This window comes from Neopsephotus bourkii, unplaced genomic scaffold, assembly GCF_033783945.1.
Source record: "Neopsephotus bourkii isolate Nb327-2 ecotype Australia unplaced genomic scaffold, CSIRO-AGI_Nbou_v1 NB_1783, whole genome shotgun sequence".
NCBI lineage: Eukaryota > Metazoa > Chordata > Aves > Psittaciformes > Psittacidae > Neopsephotus > Neopsephotus bourkii.
Window position 1 is genome coordinate 18,616 of NW_026902257.1, and position 21,945 is coordinate 40,560.

Sequence of the window (21,945 nt, forward strand, 5' to 3'; positions counted from 1 at the left end):
ATCCCAACCTTCCTTTCTGTTAGGTGTAACCAGGAAATGTCCCTCTCCCCAGTAATCTCATTGAAGATTTTGTGCTTCCCAACACTGTATTTTATTTTTTCCCCTCTGATGCCAAAATTACTGCCCTTGTCTTTGGTTTCCCACTCTCAGATAATCAGACTATAAAACTGGTGCAAGAAACCATGCACTGCTTTCCACACAGCCACAAAACAGGCTTCCTTTACTGAATATGTTCTGTGTACAGCCTCCAAGCCAGTCTCCAAATGAGAGAGATGACAATGTAATTGCAGAAATGCTGGGAAGTTCCTCTGAGCACAGAGTGAAAAGAGGGCAGGAGTAAGGAGGCTCTAAAATCAGAGAGCATCACGTATTAAAAGTAACTTCTCGGTGGCGCGTTGCGAGGCTGAGCACCAGACAGAGAGCACGCAGCCACATGGTATATTCCTGACTCTGCCTCTCTCCTCTCTCTTTTGGTCCTTCTCTTCGGCTTTCTCTCGCACCTCCTCTCCCCGCGCTGCCTTCCCCTCTCCCCCTGCCGCAGGCTGCAGAATGGGACACGCTTGCTCCCCAGCCAGCCAGCAGCTGTCACACAGCGGAGGCAGCCAGCAGCCGGTGCAAAGAGTGAGCCTACTCTGTCATTTAGGATGACTCACTGGAATCTGGCATTAATTTCCCTTTTTCTGTTAGTGGACGGAGAACAACCAAAAAGCTACACTGGTCTAGACCAAGGTAAGAGATTTAAAAGTCTTTTTTATCATAAAGTCATCCAATGCTTTGAGGGTGCAAATCTGTGTACAAAAACTGGCACTGGAACTAATTCAGTGGGTGTCTGAACACCTGGCATTACATGCCACCAGAGTGCCTTTCTTTTGTTAACCCTCTGTGTTCCACCCAGCTATGCCTGGAGGAGAGATGGCAGGTCAAAATAGAGCATAGTCACTGTGTTCTCCTTAATGCAACTTTTACAGCAGCACTACCACCTGCTCCTGTGAATACAAGAAGCTTCTCAATATTGCTAAATGATCAGGCATTTGTGTTCTGCTGCTGGGAATATAGTGTATCAGGCGTCTGTCATGATCACCGTATGGATTCGTTCCCATGGCAGTTGTTTTATCACTTTAATGAGCTGAAATTCTAGAGTCCACAGAAACGTTTCCCTGTCATTTCCCCTTCCTCTGAGGGATTCTTGTAGGATCAAATACATACAATCCATTTTCAGGCTTTTCAAAAGTAGTGCTCACTGAAACCACCAGAACAAGTCTGCTGAAGCACAGAGAGCACTGCACTACATATTCTGTCTATATTCCTCTCTGTGGTTTTTCGGCTGTGAATCAAAAATTCAGTGTTGCAGGAAGGTTTTTGCAAGGACAGCACATGTCTCTGGCACAGGAATTTAAAGTAAAGGGAGAAGCTTCTTCTCCCATTTCTGAAGCCCTGGCAAAATTTCCTTCTTCCATTTTCTGAACAGGTACAGTATTTAAAGCAGTGTTACCTACACAGGTTTCTGTTGGGGTTGATTGACAGTTTTTAGTTGTGATTTTAATGAAAAGCTTTACTAAACATCTACAGCTTCATTTCTGTCAATCCAATGCTTTTTACCAAATGGCTTACTTCCGGGGGTGACACCTTTAAAATTAACTCAGCATCATGCTTTTCCCAATCTATGAACAGAATATCAGAGTAGGTGGTGCACACTGCAGAACCGACTGTACGATCGTTCCTTTGGATCTTTAATGGTCTAACTGCAGTGAAGACATTTGGTTTAGTTTACATGTTCTCTGTACTGTGGAAAGTGTTGCAATTGTAAATGGATGAACCTACATTTATTACACATTATATGGTATTTTTCTGCAATACCTTCCGTTTATTTGTTCAGACCTCCTGTATACTGGCAGTCAGTTTATTGACTTTTAAACCCACAAAGAACTGCCTGACATTAGTGCTATGAAAAGGAATCTCTACTCAACGAAGATGACGGCTCCCACATCGATCACATCTAGAGAGATGACCAAACAGGTATCAGCAGTTGATGCCTACCACAGTTCAGCTGCCAGATAGTTACCAAGACCCACAGTCTATTGATCCAGCATGAATATTTTTGGAATGAACTCAAAGACAGAAGTAACAAACACTCCCTTTAGTTATTGCCCCTCCATGCAATCTTTTAATTAGATGAGGGAAAAACAGATTCTTATTTCAGAGAACATAAATGACTTTGGTATGGATCTTGAGGAGGTAAGACAATGGCTTAAAGTGTCAGCACAGATTCTAGCTCATTTCCACCAGAATATGGTACATTTTTTCACTCAACGAGAGTGGAAAGCATTTACCAGCATTATGCTTTAAGATTATTTCTAATCATTTGGACAACTGCAGAGACTTCAGCATGTTTGGGATTTGCTTTTGTTTTTTATTATTATTGCTACTATTTTTATTTTTTTCCCCTTAGCATTTAGATACAATACCTGACAGAAAGGGTACGTACTGTAGCACGTGTCATAGTCTCTGGGGTCTGAACATCTATTTTTTAACCTGTCTGGAATACAAAATGGTTCTGTTCACAAGCTGGAATTTTCTGTTTTATTTTCCTCTTTTCAGAGACATCTGTATATTATCAGTTTTCATCAGCATGGCTCTTTCCAGGTGAAATCTTCAGCTGTTTAAATGCAGACAATCTACTGTGATAACATTTCATTGTAACTTGGCAACAAGAGCTAAAAAAATCAACTTACATCCATCTTGCATGCAATCCTTGTATTGTGCTGCCCCATACTCAGCAAATTAAACCCTTGAGATAAATTACATTCTAGACCAATCAGTTTAATATCATTAGCTGGGCTGACCGGTTGTCCTAATTACAGAAGTCAAAGACTGCAGGGAGCAGCTGCAAAGTCAGCACATGTGCAAGGAGCTATTTGAAAAGCAGAAACGCATGCTTTAATTTGAGGCTTTCTTGTTACAGCATGAATTATTAAGGAAAACTATGGCATTCACTATAACTGTCAAAAAATGGTCTGGCTATGATGGGGTTAGCACTGGCCTTTCTGTGAAGCTTCATTTCTGGTGTAATATTTTCACTAAAATAAGCAAACAATCACTTCCAACGTTATTTAGCTATGATCAGGCTTTTGGGTCATTTACTGGTGAGGCAGGAGGACAGCAAGAGGGAAATTAGCCTGGTGAGGCAGGAGGACAGCAAGGGGGAAATTAGCCCTGCTGCTGGAGAGCAACTAGAAAATTCTATCTCCTGTCCTGCCTACCTTACTCAAAATACAGAATCCACTATCAATGTAACTACATGTTCAAGGCATGTAACGCACATAGCTGCTACACTGGAATCAGCAGGAAAAATACCCAAGACACAGAGATGCTCAACTCTGGAGCTTTGATTGTGCCATATCAGACACAAGCCACCTAACTGGAGTCAGGCAGCTGCTTTGACAGGTGGCCAGGGATTCCCTCAACTCTGAGTTTCACATCCCTCTTGGAAGTTCACCTCCACTCACTGAAGTCAAGAGAAGCAGAAGTTTTGCTGAGGTTAGTTAAATGGATCTAGTCTTATAACTGATTTCATTCAGAAAAGATGAAGGTTCAGCAATGTCCTTCAGATCAAAAAAATCACCTTAAATAGAATCTGCTTCACTTCACTTCTTATTTATTTCTGTAAATATAATTTGAAAGTAAATCCCCATCCAAAGATGAAGAGCTCTAAACAATCAACAACATTTTCACACAACAGGAACCTACCAGCTCTTGATAACAACCTCTAGAAAGGTATCAAAATTCACCCCAACCTTTCAATAAACCACAATCTCCTGCACATAGGCATGCAAAGATGGGCAACAACCACAGTTAGATGCTTTCATGGTTCACTATTAATGTCACTCTTACTCAACTGTAACTCTATTCATTGCACACTAAACTGAGTCAAGATTACATCTTCCTCCTCCTCCTCACCATGTAGTGCTTTGTTAAAAGGTAAACACACAGTACATACAGGTAGTATTTTGAACAGTTCTATTAATCATCATTAAAATAGCATTTTACATTAAACTGTACACAGGCACTAGTTTTAGAGGAGGGGACATTTCCTTCACTTCCCGTATTGCTTTCCAGGAACTTCTTGTAACGTAGTCTCACCAAGATTACACCTAATCTTAGCCCAAGATCAAGGATGTTCATAGGGAAGAAAATAAGGCACATATGGTCACCAAAATACACATGCAAGTATTTTTCTTTCCTCAGAATAAAGTAATGTTGGTTTCAAACTCTTGTAAATTAGGGATGAATGAATCTGTTGGAGAGGTACTATTGCCTTATTTACCTTCAATTTCTGTATTCCTCAACAAACTTGACCACAGCAATGTCACATTTTCAGTCCAAAAGAATTTGAATTTTTGACCACCCCCACCAGTGAAGAGTACAACCAACTGAACCATAAAGGAGCATGTAAGATATGTGCAGTGTATCTCTGGATACATGTGTGAAAGTATTGCCAGAACCTAATAAAAATACAAGGTACTATATCCATTTCAATCACAGCCAAGTTTTAACAGACTCTTTCTTAAAATATTGTCAGCAATTTTCAGTTTCTATTTAATTATTTTGTTAGGACTAATTCCTTTTCCATTAAAATCCGTGTTATATATTTATTTATTTATTCCAAACAGTGCTCTCTATTTTCTCCCAGATAAAACACAGATGGTGTAGCTTTCAAGCCACCATTTTAATTCTTTCTTGCTCAAACAAAATAATAACAATAGTGTTCACCACAACTTAGCTTTTTCCATACTTCTGAGCTTTGTCATAGAATTTGCACTTGTGAATATTGATGTCTTTCAACAAATGAAACAACAGAAAACCACAATTTTTTCTTCTTGTTTGTTTCATTAACATGTGAAAAGTCTTTTCACTCAGTATCAGCTTGCTTGTTTTCCTTTGACTGTAATTCAAATTTCCAAAATGATGAGGAAGTATGATAGGTATGTGTTCTCTTTATTTTTTGAGGCCACTTCATTATTGTGTTATTGGCTAGTTTAGGAATGTTGTGTTAAAGACAATCTGTACGAATAAACTAACAACAGTTCAAAGGGAAGCAGTTCTAAGTGCAGAGTGCATTCCCTAGAGCGGTTCCAGTGGGTTACGCATCTGAAATTAATCTTAGACATAATCTGAATTTTTGGCTATAATTGACAAGCTCTATGCAGCTTTTCCTTCCTATTTCTCCCTGTGTCTTTACCAGCCTTGTCATATTAACATGTGTAGTTGAGAACAATGTTCTTATTCCTGAGGGCACCAGCAATGTTGGGTAACATTTAGTGAAGTGTGTATCATCTAAGTGATTTGTAGATTACACAGAGGACAATACAATGACCCACAGGGGGAAGCCACTGGAGTAAAAGCCATCCAGGAGTCGGTTATACTAAGAGAATTACTGAGATTGTTGATTTATAAGGAAGCTTTAAGCTGTAGCCACAAACTACTTGAAACCACAGCAAAGTACCTATTTGCATATTGCAGAAATACCATAATTTTTAGGGGCAAGCCCAATGCATCAAGCTGTAAGAGGGCACAAGGGCATAAACAAATTGTGTTATGGAAATGGGAAATAAAGATACATAACCCTCTGTTACAGACTTCTTTCCATCTTTTACAATAAGAAGACTCAATTTTTTTCTCTAGGTCCTAAGCAGTTCAAGTACTATCACAAAATTCAAAAAGATAAAACAATCAAAAATCATATGAATGCGTGTGCTGTTTGTACATACATGTGCATGTATGACATCATAAAAGGTTCAGATGCTAAAGCAGCAAAAAACTACCTCAAAACAGAAATACAACTGCAGCTTCAAAACTCACATCTGATCATCTTTGGGGGAAGACTGTAGGCAGAAATAATAAATTCAAATAATCATCCTCATGTATAAAGAGAAGAACATGGAAGCTTTGAGTATATTAGCTTTTATTCAGTTCCTAAAGCACCTACAATCTCTGCCCTGCTTATAACTACCCCTCACAACCTTTCTGTCACAACTAGATCATGTTTATACTGAATGCACAGTAAACTAGAAATTATACCATAAGACTCCAGGACACTGTTTAGGTCATAAAACACAAAACCCTGCCATGACACGGCACAGCTCAGGCTTGCTTCTTGGGAGCACCACTGCAGTGGTGTGCAGCAGAGCAATGCCATACCTTGTCAGGGGGTACCAATAACCATGCATACCCCATCTACTGTGTTTGGAGGCCAGGACAGATCACAGCTGGGAAATGACATACATAAGCTAAAAAAAGACAACTTCTATGTTACCAGAAATTGCTGAAAGTATCTACTACACTGCAGTTGTTCACTTCATTATGGCTGGTAACTGATTTGTAAGGAATCAGTACAGAAAGCCTTGCACTTTTAAGAAAGCCAAATAATTCTACAGCTAGTTTCTTCACCAGTGAAACAAGAAAGATTTGATTAAAACTGTTATCTGTAGTCTGAAATAGTAACCTGACAGTCATGTTTATCTTTCATGAAACAGCTTTAATGACGCTATTTATGTCTTTACATTTTTCTCATTGCTTTGCTTACTGTCCTCTGTTGCCACTAGTATTGTTACACTCAGTATTAGTAATACACCAGTTACTGAGCCTTTCTGCTGTTTAATGGGTTTGAAACCTCAGGAGTCGAAAATAATTAGATTGGATATTTGTGCTTGCAATGAAGTTTGATATTTGATGAAAAAAATCCAACCAAACTAAAACCCCCACCTAACAGAAAGGCCCATATATATTAAAACCAAATGGGACCACTGAATAGTTGAGTGACTTCCAGCATGCCACAGTAACCCTGTAACTTCATTCAATTTTACCTTTGTCAAGCCTAGTATCTTATCTTGTATAGATAAGTCCATTATTATAAAAATAGTTTGAAATGTTGAAAAAGATATAGACTGCAAGACTGCAACCTTATAACTGTTGATCACAACAGGGTGGCATTATTTCCTTCTCCTCCTTGCACATAACTCAAAGTAGTTAACTAAAAGATCCCTACCTTGCCACACACTCACCCTAAGCATGGCAATTTAATCTCAAAATGCATTTCTCACAGAAAGCTAAAAAAAGTTTCAGAAAAAAACAAGGGAAAGTGATCAGAGAGCATGAGCTAGAATTTGACAGAGATGACAGGCACTTCTACCACTTTCTTTTAAGAAACCCCAAGTTATTAATCTCAGGAGAATTGCAACATCACATTATTACCTTTTTTATCGCTGTCTGAACAATGTACTTTTTTGTCAGCATATTGTTCTTAGATATCATAATGGGGAAAGACGAAAAACTGCTAGGTTTAACATTTATCAAAAGTTTATCAGTGCTACACTTCAAAGGGTAAACATAAATGTTAACACTGTTCACTTTCTTGCAAAGGGAGTGTATAAAGTTCTCTGGAGCCAAATGCATACATACCATAAAGGATTCAAAAAATGAAAGCATGGTTTTTATGCAGTAGAAGAGAACAGAGGCAGGAGAGATTAATATCCTTTTGTAGCACTATGGTAGGATTTACTGACAGAGAAAACACCTCAGTTCCCTCAGCCATTCTCTGTATTCCCTACTGCCACATGAAAAATCTGTTTGCAGCACTGCTTTTGCTAATGAATAAAATGGACACAGCTAAGGGAGGGAGAGATAGAGCTGGAAAATGAAAGCAAGAAATGAGAGGGAAGGAAAAGGGGAAAAGAAAAAAATCTTTGCTCACCTCCTTTACCCCCAACATTTCCCACATTTATAATGGAATCATGGAACAATTGTAAAGTAATAAGCAATAAGATAAAAGTGAATACAAAAGAAAAAGAAAACAAATACAAACAGAATGAAATGAAGAGGCAAATTATATAGGTGATGCTACAGATGTCAGGTCCCTCAAACCCAAGGCTGTCCTGTAGTCCATACTGCGGGCAGGAGCTAAAATTTATGTCTTCGGATCCAAACCTCCTCCCAAGGCATTTGTACCTTAAGCTTGCAATCCTCGTGTAATGGAAGCAGGGATAATGCCTGCTGGAGAGGGAAGGTGGTGTGGGCAAGGGGGTTGGTGCTGTTAGAGAACAGATACCATAACAAAAGATGGGTGTCACTATGACATTAGTTCACAGTACATCACAAAATCAATCCAACATTTTTCATACTTTTGTCGTTCATTATTGTGAAGCACCGCAGGACATATGAATTTTCTCTGTGGCAGTTGGAGAGCAAAATATGAGTTCTGATCCTTCTGTTGGACAGTTCCGTATTCATAAATTGCCAAGACAGCAGAATTCATGCTGCCTTTTAGTTTCCCACTGCTGGTACATGAGGGTGGGCATCCAGGAGGAGCATTCTTGTAGATGGGGGAGGTATGGGACAGTGAATTTTGTGATGTACGAAAGAAAGACAAGACCTAGGAACAACCACTGAGATACAAAGAACATGGTATCCTTGAAAATACTGTAATAGTAGAGATGAAGGGAAAAGATGTGGGTGCTAGTATATATATAGCATAAAAACTGAAAGCTGCAGAACTAAGGAGTGATTTTATTTTCACCTGTTGTGACTCAGAGCCATGCTAAATCATGACAACCTCTTTCTACTGAACATTTAGATATACCAGAGCCAAGCTTTCTACAGCAGTTAAACTGCTGGGAATGGGGAATTCTGTGATATTAACTGAGTACTTTGAGTAAGGAAAACCAGAAAAAAAACAGTACAAAAATAACCTGGTAAGTATTATTTAACCTATCAACAACCTATAGTTGCTAAATAACAGCATTATTTTCATCCTTAGATCTGTAGTGTTAACTCACAGTAACTAATATCCCAATCACATATCACTTCTTGATATGTTTTGACAGCCAGAAAATTGTTCTTCTGCCTGAAGCTAGGAAACAATTTATTTTCTGAGGTGAAAATGTAAATACAAGAAGACACAGCAGAAATAGCCCAGTCCTCCTCCAGTAAATATAATTAGTGGTACACATATTCAACCCTCATTCAGAAACCTACAAGATCATACATTTCTTTGAGTACTAAACTGCTTAAAGGGTAGGGGCTAATATTATTAAAAAAACATATTAGTAATTGTTATGACAGCACATGGAGGACAGGCACAGGAAAAAAGAATAAACCAACTTTTTCAAACTGCAGATGGTATGAGAATTGTTCCAGAGAGGAAGAAGTAAGGAAACTAATATAAGGTCCCCCACTCTGGAATACAGACCAATGTCCTATAACTGCTATCTCAGCCTTCTGAAATCAGTCTCATGTAATTATATTTCATATAAATACAGTGCTTTTATCACCTGCTCCTTGCTTCTGATCATTGCTTAGGGTCTGACTCAAAACTGCCAACTCTTACCTAGGCCTCTGTGAATATAAACAACCAAATATCTCCAATAAGCAAGGCAGCAGCTGACTCCAAGGTTTTAAAGGTCAATAATTTATTTTTAGGTTAATAATTTCTTTTTGAAAATCAATATATTTGTAACTAGCTTGTAAAAGCTCCCAGCCTAAAAGTGTGCTTAAATGGACAATCCAACAGGGCTTTTTTCCAAGCTGCATGGATTTTAACAATGTTCACACTTGGCAGTTTTCAAGTTGTCTAGAAGGCTTTTTATAAGGGATGGTGAATTCTGAAGGTTTATTCTGTTCCTTTCCAGGAAGCCACCACTTCATCAGCCCCTATTCACAGCTTATCACAGACAGGGGATGCTATTCAACAGCAACAACTTGGGTACATTAAAACAGGAAAAGTGTGTAAGCAATAGCTGAACAATGGCATTTCACTGTGTCAAAGGGAAGTGGGCATGGTGTGCACAGCTTCCCTGAAAGGAGCACTTTCTTTCAGCTCACTCTGCTATCCAGCTGTTGCTATAAGAATCATCACTGTTTTAAAAAAGATGGTATTGTCTGTGATCCAGAAGAAATGGTTGATGATAAACCCACCCATGTGTATAAATGTTTGCAATAAATAAGGATGCAACTGAATGAAATCACTTGTCTTTCCTAGAAACCATTTGTTTAGTTATTTATGTATTTAATTAATTATTTATAGGCCTAAACTTTCACATTATAATGAGAGATACTCAAAATAAGAATGATTTGGAAATGTATTTGATTGAAAGAAATTTGGATAATTTCATTTCCCTTTGTGCTGCATCCTTTACTGTGACCACAAGCAGAAACAAATCACAATAACCACAGCCTAAACAAAATCTTAAATAAAAAGTTACACAAGGGTACATCTCATGCAAGCAAGAAGAGTCTACGTGAAAATAGTTGTAAGTGTTGCCTTTGGTTAAAGTTTATAGACTCCAAGGCAAGCCTCAGATATTACATCTTCAGAAGGGCTTGCAGAAAATAAGCTAGGGAGTAATACAGTCCCTGCAGGAACTTAGTTTCCTAAAATCAGGTCAGCACTAGTACAAAATTAGATTCAATGTTCTGCTGACCAAAATGAAGGAGTGATTTTTTTAAAAGATAATTATTGAGGGTAATAATATATCTTGCTGGAAGTCACCAAGTATGGCCCACAAACTTGCATAGAGGTTAGCTCCTTTGTCTTACCAACATCTCTTAACACTCATTTGAAGCCCAAGCACAAATGAGAACTTATAAATTAACTATGAGGTCCAAATTGTTTAAAATCAAAACATGCAGCACTATTTAGACAAATGATTACACTCTATATTTAATGGGCATTCAGTACAAGACTTAGTTATCTGTTATAACTGATTCCTCAATTAAATTGCCGAAGGGGAGGGAGACAGAGTGGGGGGGAAACACCACATGAAACCAAAACCTACTCCAATTCAAATCACCTAAACATTCAAAATACATTGATCGAGATTGTAATTATAAAGAAGTATGATGTAGCAACCCTGGAACATACTAAACAATGATTTAAGCAATCTTTTAACATTGGTTCTAACCATATACTGTCTTGCAGTGCAGTAGCTCTGAGGCTTAGAAACCAAACTCTGGGGAGATGGAAATATTCCTTTCTAGTAATGAAAGAACTGACCTTGACTTAGAGAATCATCTGAGCAATAGGACTAGACTGGAGCAATGAGAGAGGAGGCTTCACAAAAACAGCCCTCATTACTAACTTCTCAATATTGCAGGACTATTTTAAAATATTTTCTTATAAACTTGCTTGAACAACAGGAAGTATTCTGAAGTGTGCTAAACTGTGTACATATCCACCCCAATGTTCAGTGTTAGTAAGGTCTCATCCTCTCTGGATCCCTCTCCAGAGGACTATGTAGGCTAGACATATGGACTAAGGGAGATCCTGCTGACCACAGCCAGCATATGCAGAAGTTCAGAAGGATGTCCAGAGAAGCATCTACTGCATAAGTAGTCCAGGAAATCCCACGTGTAATCTGCAATGTGGTATTTTGTGGCTGATTAATTTTATAGAGTGCACTAGGTAAGAACTCTCTGACTTGTTGAATCTAATATCAATTTTAATAAAACTCTAGTTGTTTGCTAATTTAGAGACACATGGTGCCACTTTATTGGTTTGTGTACTTTGCTTGTTCTCCATATATGTAAGTAGTTCAGAGAAGCCTTTTGGCATACCTGTTTCTATCCAGAAAAGTAGACCTACGCAAGTTCTCAATTACAAACCTCACGGTTTCATACAAGAAGGAATTTAAGAACAGTGCAGCAAATTGATAAATACTCATATTTTTGTAAGTTTCTAAGATGATATCTGCTGGGGAAAAAAAAAGTACAAATTGAAAACAACTTGTAAACTGAAACATAACACAAAATCCAGCCATGACAATAATCAGAGTATTACTTGTCAGGCAGACTAGGTACCACAGAGTCCCAAACAATCATATCCTGCAAGCAGACAGCAAATGTTGCAAAAGATGTGCCTAACCTTACAAGGATCTCTGGAACTGAAAAAGGATTTGTAAGCTATTCTGTTTCAGTATCATAACAAATAATACTTGGTGGGGTCCTGGTTCTGCTCCTTTTCTATAATCTTCACTCATCTATAATCTCATTGTGTAAATCAGCAAAAGCAGCTTCTGTGCCCCTGTTCACAATATGTTAACAGTAACTACATGAATTCAGTAAATCTCTGAAAGTCATTCTCCACAGGATAATTTCCTTTTGCCATCTGATGCAGCATCTCTGTGCTCAGACTTATTTTGTTGGTAAGTTCTGTAAGAACAAGGGAAAGTCCTTGTGCTCATTAAAACTGACAGAAATAGCTCATTAATGAGACTATATTATACAATTTCCTGAATTCCATGACTTTCCTTTAACTACAGTGTGTGAATCAGGATATTTTATAGATCATGACAATACTTTAGAAACAGTAGCTGATCTTCCCTGACAACTCCCATGAGACGTGCCTTTTTGAATTTAGCTAAAAAATGTTCAAGCAATTGAACATTAACAGCCTATTTCATGCATTTAATATGTTTATGTACACATAAATATATATATGTGGGAATCCAGCCTTCCTTACTTAGGTCCCATGTAGATGGGCCATCTACCAGCACCTCCTTAGCACCTTCATTTAGACCAATAATAAAAGCATCATCTAGCACATATCAGCCTGAGGATCTGACAGCTTTTTTCTCACTTTTGAGGCAACATCGTGGACCTAAAGGAAGCTACATGGTGGTACAGTGACAAGTATATTTTTTTAAGGCAATTAAAAAAAAAAATTAAAAACTCTTTATATGCAATGAATCATTTGGCTGTGCCCTTTGGTACAGCAGACTGGAACTGTAGGCTGACTTCATCTGCTACATCCTTGGTACATTTCCATTATGTCATGGCCAAAACCGCCTTCAGATCAGCCACTCCTCTTTGGACTTCTGAAGTCCTTTGACCCTCAGAAAACCCCCTGTGCATCCTCACAGGTCTTTAACTTCAGAACATCTTCTGAAATGGGAAACAACTAGATAGAAGCAAAACAAATCCTGTATTTTCAGCCAGACTTTTTTTATTCTGACACATTGAGCTAAACTCACTGCTGAACTAGAGTGAGCTAATCCTATTGATTCCCCAGTCCATACCTTGCTGGAAGCTGCTTTTCACCTATGACTTCCTTAGCCAGCTCAGCAGTCTAGTCTTACCCTGTGCACATGCCACTCAGAGGACCTGAGGAGTTGTACTTGTCACATATATAAAAATCTTTAAATGGATGGTCTTCAGAAATACCCATAAAAAGACACATTTACCTCAAAAGAATCTTTTGAGACATCTCCTCTGAAGTCAGCCAGGTTTTGGCAGTTTACCAGTGATGCAGCAGAGAGCTAATGCCTATGGTAGGGACAGCATGGAGATATCCAAGCAAATATACAGGTTGTGTCAGCATGTAAGATCAATCGTCAATGTTTTTCCTAATTTGTACTCAGACTCCAGCAAAGGATTGCCGGCTCTGAGAGGCTTAAATCCAGCTCTTCCAAAAGGGGTTGTACTGTCTTGCCTATATTTTTCTTTAAAAGCACAGCCACAAAATCGAGTCATCAAGCCAATGTGTATTTGCTGGCTTTATCTAAGCACTTGTAACACATGCATTGGCTGTGATAAGCCAATTAGACTCTTTTGAGACCTGCTACCATCTGTTGAAGAAATCGCTGACAGTCCAGCAGGTAGCAGTTTCTCTGTCCCCAGTGGGTTTCACATTTTACCACTCAGTACTCACAATTACCCTTCCCAGTGCCAGAAAGGAAAAGAAAATTGAGAGAAAAGCTTTAGTCATTATCTACAGTGAAAAGAAGCAGAAGAGACAAATCATGCACATGTGTATGTGTAAAGTCTGTTCTTGCATTTCCACATTTACTGAACTTCTGATTTTACCTTGAAGAGATGTAGGCTTTCAGTTGCCATAGCAACCATATTAACAAATAGCAGCATAGAATTCACACAAATGATGTGATTGCCAAGACTTGGGAATAGTCTAACAGGCTTTTATTGCCTTCTTCTGCCCCTCTCTCCCCCCAGTACATGCTTACTAGCCAACATAAACCCATCACTTTTGTTTTTCCTTATTACATACTTTTCATAACATCAAAGATTTTTGTTTAAAAGGATATACCTATATCAAGAGCCTCTAAATTTGATATACCTTATCTTTCATGCCTGAGAAAGGGATCACATAATTGCAGCATTCTTTAAAAGGCATAAACTGATTTGCATTAATGTGTCTCTCAGTGAGCTAACTGGGGGACTATAAATACTGTTCCTGTCTTCAGGACTACTTAGCATTTTTGCTCTGAAAGAGATGGGGGGAAGCAAGGAAAAAGATAATCTTCTGAGACAGATGGGAAGAGGGAGAGTGTTCTGTACACTATTCAAAAATTAATGATGAATCTGTTGGTTCATTTAAAAAATAATTATTTATAAAGGCTAATTACGCAGACCTCAACACCTGAATATTTCTATTACATAGGTTTTGTGGTTCATATGCATTTCTCAAATAAAATACTAATACTCCATTGGATTAAATATTGACTTTGGCAGGTTTCTTTTCTAGAGAGCAGAATTTTATTTTAGCTGAAGTAAAATAACTGCACTTCTCTAGTCCCTTCCATCTTATTACTTTCTTCAAAGCACTTCAAATATCAGTCAAAACTATTAATTTGGAATATGGTCACATTTTCAGGATAAAGAAACTAAGACCCCACCTGAAAGAAACAGGAAAAATCTGGGGCATGATCAACCATAGATCATGGTATACATGATGAAGTGATTAACTATTCTCAACACCTAAGGATTTGCACAGCTGAATAAGGAAGATGAAGTTTCCCAAACAATCTCATATAATAAGGAAAGAATTTATCGATCTATTTAAATGCAACCAAAGTATATGTGTAAAGATACTCACTAAACCAAACAACAAAACCGCAGCTGGCTGAAGGATTATTCTGAATTCATATCTCCTTAGCCAAAGCAGTGACTGACCTTCTGAACTAAATTTGTTGTCTACTTCACACAGGTATTACCATACCTCCAAAAATGGCTTTCTTCCAAACTCTTAACTAACACCATATTAAAAATTGTTCAACAGAAGCGCACTCTTATGACACCTGGCAGTCAACATTCTACATCACTACAATTAAGCATTTCCACTCCACTGCCCATTCCTACTTGGGGAAGACACTAGAGTCCTGAGACAAAATTTTACAAAAGATTCTTACAGCACGTAAATTAAGTTCTGCTTTTACTTATTTTGTATTAAACAAATGTCCTTTCTGTTTAGCTAAAACAGGCTACTATTATTTGATGTAAGGCACTACTCTTTCTACCTACAATTTCTTTTTAATTCTGAAATAAACCCTGTTTCCACTAGGTGTCTTTCACGCATATGTGGTTGGTTTGATAAAGTTAGCAAGCCATAGATAAACTTGCATTCAGCTGTTTAAACGCACTCTGCTCTTTTTTTTCACAAATACTATGAAAACAATTAGGAACAGGTGCTGCTAGAAAGACTTATTTCTAAGTGTTTTCTCCTTCTTGCCCGTTATTTGCTTCCCAGGTCTCTGTAAAGGGTTAGAAAGATTAGCTTTAATACTCAGTCAGTTTTGGCAGCAAATATTCATTGCCAGCAAACGTGCCAGCAGAAAAATTTTCTTCTTTCCTTGCAAGCCATATCACCTTACTAGGATAAGCAGCTGCTATTTCACCTTTAAAGTTGACTGAATTCTTTATACATTTCATATGTCTGTGGCATGTAGCACCTTGGAAAGCCTGCACCAGCCAACTAGGCTGTGTGCTTATTTCCGTAGGGAGTTCACTCCCAATATATTCTAATTATGCCTGAAACATTTATAGAACAGCTTCCATTTAAAAAATAGCTCAAAAGTCTAATATACCATAGAGAGGATTTACTTCACCTGCCTCAGGAAGACCACATAGCAGTTTGACAGCTCTCAACACCACCCCAATCTACATTTTCAGGACTGCTGTGAAGGAAAAAATATATCCACCTAGCACTTCAGGGAGAATATAGATATATAGAGAGATATATATTATACTATAACTGCAAAGTATGCAATGACATTCAGACTCCAGGATTAAAAATTACCTAAGATGTAAAAACTGTCAAATGGATCTTAAGTGTCCATCAGCTTATACAATATTGATTTTTACATCTTATTAAAAGTAACTTTTGCAGGCTAGCACTCTTCACCACATTACTATGAGATTCTTCTTTTTTTTTCTTTCCTTAAAGAAATTGTCAGTTTTTGTAAGACATTAAATTGGAAAAGGTTGTGGTTTTCCAATCAAGAATGATTTAAAACAGAAGAGTCCCACAGTACTTAGTAGCCCAGGGAACCTATGTGGGATAAGCAAAGTCCCTGTTTCAAAACACTAGGAACTTTTTGAAAGCACATTTTCTGTTTTCAGGAAAGTTTTCTTTATAATATGATAAGTGAGAGATGTTTATTGCCAGTGCCTATCTGCTGCATGGTTCAGGTTTGACACTGGTGCGCACTCTATGCTACACAGACTGAATTGGAGAAGGACTGAGATAATTTCTGAGTCATATGGGATGTTTTTCCCCTCTATTTTAGACACATTGGAAATGCAAGGCAAACATCTGAAACAAAAGTTTACAAGTGAAGGTTGGCCAGACACATTCAACATACACAAGAAAAAGGGCTTCCTGCATCTGATCTTCCTGCCTTACTTGGCTGGTCACGTTCAGAAGATCTGATGCCAGAATTGCAAGTAAGACCTAGACATTCAGATATCCAAAGTTCAAGCAGATTATCCTACATTGAGTAACTTGGATCCCTTGGCAGCAGAACATCAGACCAGGCTAAGCCAGAAGAGGACCAAAATTCTAGTCTGACAAAAAGTAATTCTCTAGATGTGTTACACTCCGTCAGTACCACATAATGTAATGCTATACTGAGATACCCAAACTAACCTAAGCATGCCAGTTAGTGAAGTAACAGACCTGCCTTAATGTACTTCTCCATCCAGGTCCATTAAACCTTTTGAGAAGCAGCTTGCCAACATGGCAAAGCAAGTATAAGCATCTCTGCATGATACTATGTTATGTCCTGAAGACTTAGAGCAGTAGCCAGCTTTGGCAAAATCCAGGGTTTTTTAATATATAAAAAAATTTAAAAAGCATCAAACCATACTCTCAGAAGTCAGTTAATATAATAATTTTTTTTTCTTTTTTAATTGAGAAATACTGCTTTGGTAATTATGTAAAAGTGCACATACAGCATGTTGAAGGAATTTTTATTGTGCTTGAGAAAGATGCCAAGCTGATACAGCCATGGAAATTGAACCACCACAATTAAAGCAGAGACAAGTACAGCATGGGTAGAAGCAGTACAGGCTGCCTCCACAGCTCTGACAGCCAAATTACATCAATCATAGCCATGAGAGGACAGATTTAAGCATAAGGGTAGCGCTGCGCATCTACACCCGTACGAAACATGGCCTTACCAAGTGACTGCCAGGGAGTGCCAGCTGCGTAGTGTGGACAGCTGCCCACAAGTCGTCAGGCACACCCACCAGTTTATTGAACCTGAAGAGCCAAACAGCTGTCAGATAGAAACAAATTCTGTGTCATAATAACCAGAGAAAGTAACAAATACTGTGTCATAATAACCAGAGAAACAAGTATTATTTATGCCATTATTAATCTTGTTAGCTACCCTTTGGTTTGATCCCTTTAACAGACACCCCAAAGAGACGTCCTGGCCTCCAGTTTCAGAGTTGTTTGATGTCAGTCATGATACATATGTGGAAAGCAGCATATTACTGAATTATACATAGCCCTAACATGTACTGCTACAGTTTGCCATTGGGATGGTAAAAGTCATTACCCCATTTGAATATTGCTACTGCCCAATTTATAATATTCTTAATTTCTATACTAAAAAAGGAAATAATCATCAATATTCATGACTTCCTGCTATCTCAACATGCACGGAACACAAGACATTTTGAAGAGAACAGCAATAATACGGCAACAGAGAGCAAAAGAAACACTAGATTCTTTGTTATCTAGTTAATTTTTCCCACAATAAATATTCTTCTGGTAATTCCTTTTTGGGGTGTAAGCTGGTACAAAAAAGCCCAAAATCAACAAACAAAAAAGAAGTTGAGACTGGGTATAAAGAAAGTTTTTTGTCATGAAGACAACCAAGCAGTGGAACAAGTAGCCCAAAGAGGCTTTGCCACCACCATCCTTGGAGGTTTTCAATACCAGACCAGATAAAGCTCTGAGCAATCAGGCTTGATGTCACAGCTGATCCTTTATAGTGCAGGGAGTTCAACTAGAGACTTTCTGAGGTTCCTTCCATGTGATTTATTCTATAATTTGTCAAAAATAACACAGACACATATACAGAAAAACATTTCATGCACAGGAAAGATCAATTAATAATTTAATCAAAAGGGAAAAGGTGTATATAAATGGAAGTGGAGTATTCCACATGTAAGGAGACATTAACTTTGAAACATATAAAGGTTTCTATTTGGAGAAGAAATACCACCATATTTAAAAAAAAAAAAAAATTACAATAGTCTCTCATCAAAATTGTCCTAGTACAATAGGACACCTACCTTTAGTACAACAGGACATCTACCCTTCCAAAGTAGAGCATTTAGGAAAACTTTACAAGTTTCAAGACAAAACTAAATGAACACTAGAAATCTTCACCTTATGTTAGAAAGAAGTAAAAACTAGGATTTCTCTTCACTTTTTAATCCTCCAAAGTTTAAAAGCTATTCTCTGTCCTTGCAATATTCACCATGCATTGTCTTCACTTTCTCTTACTACTTTCATCTCTCTTACTCAGTGGGTAAAAGAAAAGTTGCACATTGCTGTCCTGTGATTCCTGAATGCAAAACTACCCTTTTGTGCTGGGTTCAGCAGTAGCAGTCATTTTTTCCTCCTTAGTAGTTGGTGCAGTGCTTTTTTTTACTTTTGGCCTGGGAACAGTGCTGATAACACTGATGTTTTTAAACACTGATGTTTTTAGTTACTGCTCAAATGTTTGGTCTGACCAAGGACTTTCTGAGTCTCATGCTCTGCCAGGGAGGAGGAGAAGCCGGGAGGAAGCAGAGACAGGACACCTGACCCAAACTAACCAAAGAGGTATTCCATACCACAGCACATCATGCCCAGGATGTAACTGGGAGTTACCCAGAAGGGCTAGATCACTGCTTGGTTGGGCTCAGTCAGCGGATGGTATCGTATTCTCTTCCCTTGTTATTTCCCTTATCATTATTATTGGTGGTAGCAGTAGGGATTTCTGTTACACCTTAGTTACTGGACTGTTCTTATCTCAACCCGTGGAAGTTACATTCTTTTGATTCTCCTCCCCATCCCTCTGGGAGCGGGGGAAGGGAAGAAGGAGGGGAGTGAGTGAGTGAGACTGTATGGCTGACTTTGTTTAAACCACAACACCTTTAATATGGTATGTGGTGTTAATCACCATCTTCCTCCTGCTTGATGTCAGAGTTGGCAATTTTCTAGCATTTTCTCTGGGTGCCATGTGCACGTCATTTCCCATTTCTTTATTGCATCTAAGTATGGGTAGCAACTGCAATTAAATTAACACATATCAAGAGGGTTGTTTTTTTTTTTTTTACATATTCACACTCTATCTCATTTTCAACAGTGTTAGATATCAGAGAAATTAAACTACTCTCAATCCCAATAGATACAGATCAATGCATCTTTTAAAACAAGGTTGGGTTTTTGTTTGTTTGTTTTTCTTTATCCATGTCACTGTATTCCTCTCAGCTATTAACTTATTTGAAGAGAAAGCCAAGTATATTTTTCCACCCTCTGTCAATAAGATGACTGTTCTTTGGCTCAAGTTGCTCAATATATTCCAGACTAGAGCAGGAAAGTTATTTGTCCTCAACAGATTGGCAGTGTTCTGCTATGTTAAACAGATGCCGAGTTTTGCAACACATTTGTAACTACATATCACTGGTAGACTTAAAGATCTTTGTACATTAGCTTTTCACAGTTCCCAGAGATCAAGATGCACATTAAAATTTCCATTCTTTCCTCGTCTGTGTTTGTGCTGTGTGCTAATTGTATTAGAAAACTTTGCTTAGCTCAGGTTGTAATTCTTGGAGTAGGTCCTTCCAAGCCCTTAAGATTTCAGATAGTAAGTACTGCTACTGAATTCCTTGTACACTAAGTATCAGTTCTCATCAGGAAGTAAACACAGTGAGAGCTGTGAAAGCTGTGTAAACTGCACACAAGAGCAATAGATGTAATGGTTTTGTAAAGGAAACTCCTACTCTAAAGTGTTTAGTTCTTGGACAAGCGTCTATGAAATGAGCTCCTCAAAATGTCCCCTTGTAAAACTGTAAATAAGCTCCCTTGTAGAATCAAGGTTAACTGCAAAATCAGTTATGACTTCTTAAGAATTTTCCCAAAACAGACCCCAAATTCTAGAAGTATATGTGTTAGATATTACCTATGTGCCATTAATTCACTCATTCTTCAATTATGCAATTTCTCAACAATCTAGGTCACTCCACACATATACCATGCATTTTAATCAATTTATATATGGTTATATAAATATATAATAAATTAGAATATATAATAATATATTTAATATATATATTCAATTTATATATAGTTCATTCAAAAGAAATACTAAATAAAATATATATCCCATAGCAGAACATTTCAGCCTAGAAAGTGATAATCATATGTAACACAGGACAATGTGAAGATGGAAAAGATGTGCATAAGCACTAATGCACACCTACTGCAGTAAAACATCTAGCATTACATACCATGAGAAAGGATTAGGCTAAAACCTAAAGGGTTAAAAAAAGGCTAAAGGGTTAGGCTAAAACCCCGGTTGATACAAAGTTGTCTCCTATAGAGAAATTTACACATAAAATTTAATGTAGATACTGTTGATAATGAATGAACAGAGCAAGAAGATAGTACGGTGGAGCATATACAATAAGAAAAACCAAGACTTTACTAGAAGACAGCATTACAACAGATATAACAAAGAATAAAAATATATTATTTGAATAGCATTTTAAAAATGCATACTTGAACTTATTAAAAGATTCACTAACTTTTAATGAAATATCTCTACTTAAAGAAATATGATTCTGAAGAGAACCTTTTTCAGATATGGTGATAATTTCTTATAGTATGATCCCTAGTAATAAATCTTTTATCTTTTGATCTTAGCAACAAAAAAATTCAAATGAAAGAGCAGTCTTAGAAAAACATGAGAGTTTTTTCCATGCTTTCACAGTAGATCTACTCGGAAAGAAAACCCCAAACCCACAAAAAACAGCCAAATAACAGAAGGTCAATGTACAGAAGAATGAGTAACTTTATTTATAATATCCAATGAAAATTCATCACCACAAGCAACAAAAATATTCCCTGTTCTGGAAATGTAATTTCCAGAAATTCAGTGGCACCCAGGATAAAAGTTAAAGTAGCAACCTGGATAATAATCAGGTAGATAAAGAACTGATGGTAAATGAAACAAAATTATAACAGACCTTATAATATAATATTATAAAGTACCTAGCCACTTCAGTACTGAACAACATATTTAATGAAGTAAAATGGTTGCCAGCAATATTTTTTTCATTTGAAACTGAAGTAAAATTTGTGCATTGAGTCTACTGTATCACAAGAAATTGACAAATTTCTCTGCATACAGAATCAACTAGATTGGAAAAGACCTTATAGATAGCATGTTAAAAACAAACAAAAAGAGGTATTTCACCTAGCATACCTAGACCCTGAAATTCACTGACATGGGAGGTGTCAATTAGGAGGGAAAGGGAATTTGAACTGGCTGCCCACACTTGGAACACCTGTCACCCCCTCTCATCCTGGCCTTAGTGAACAAGTAAAAAAAATTATTTCTAAAAAGAGAAGCAAAACCCCTGCTATTGTTTTTTTGAGGT

At 37.6% G+C, this 21,945-nt stretch overlaps 1 protein-coding gene across 2 annotated transcripts in view; it reads left to right on the forward strand.

The window, feature by feature from the left end:
* The first annotated feature begins 404 nt into the window (after positions 1 to 404).
* RASGEF1A (RasGEF domain family member 1A) overlaps positions 405 to 21,945 on the forward strand; it is a 172,237-nt gene continuing 150,696 nt past the window's right edge. For both annotated transcript variants that reach the window (XM_061380021.1, XM_061380023.1), the window contains exon 1: positions 405 to 729. The gene's annotated coding sequence lies outside the window, so the exon portion shown is untranslated. The remainder of the gene's footprint in view (positions 730 to 21,945) is intronic.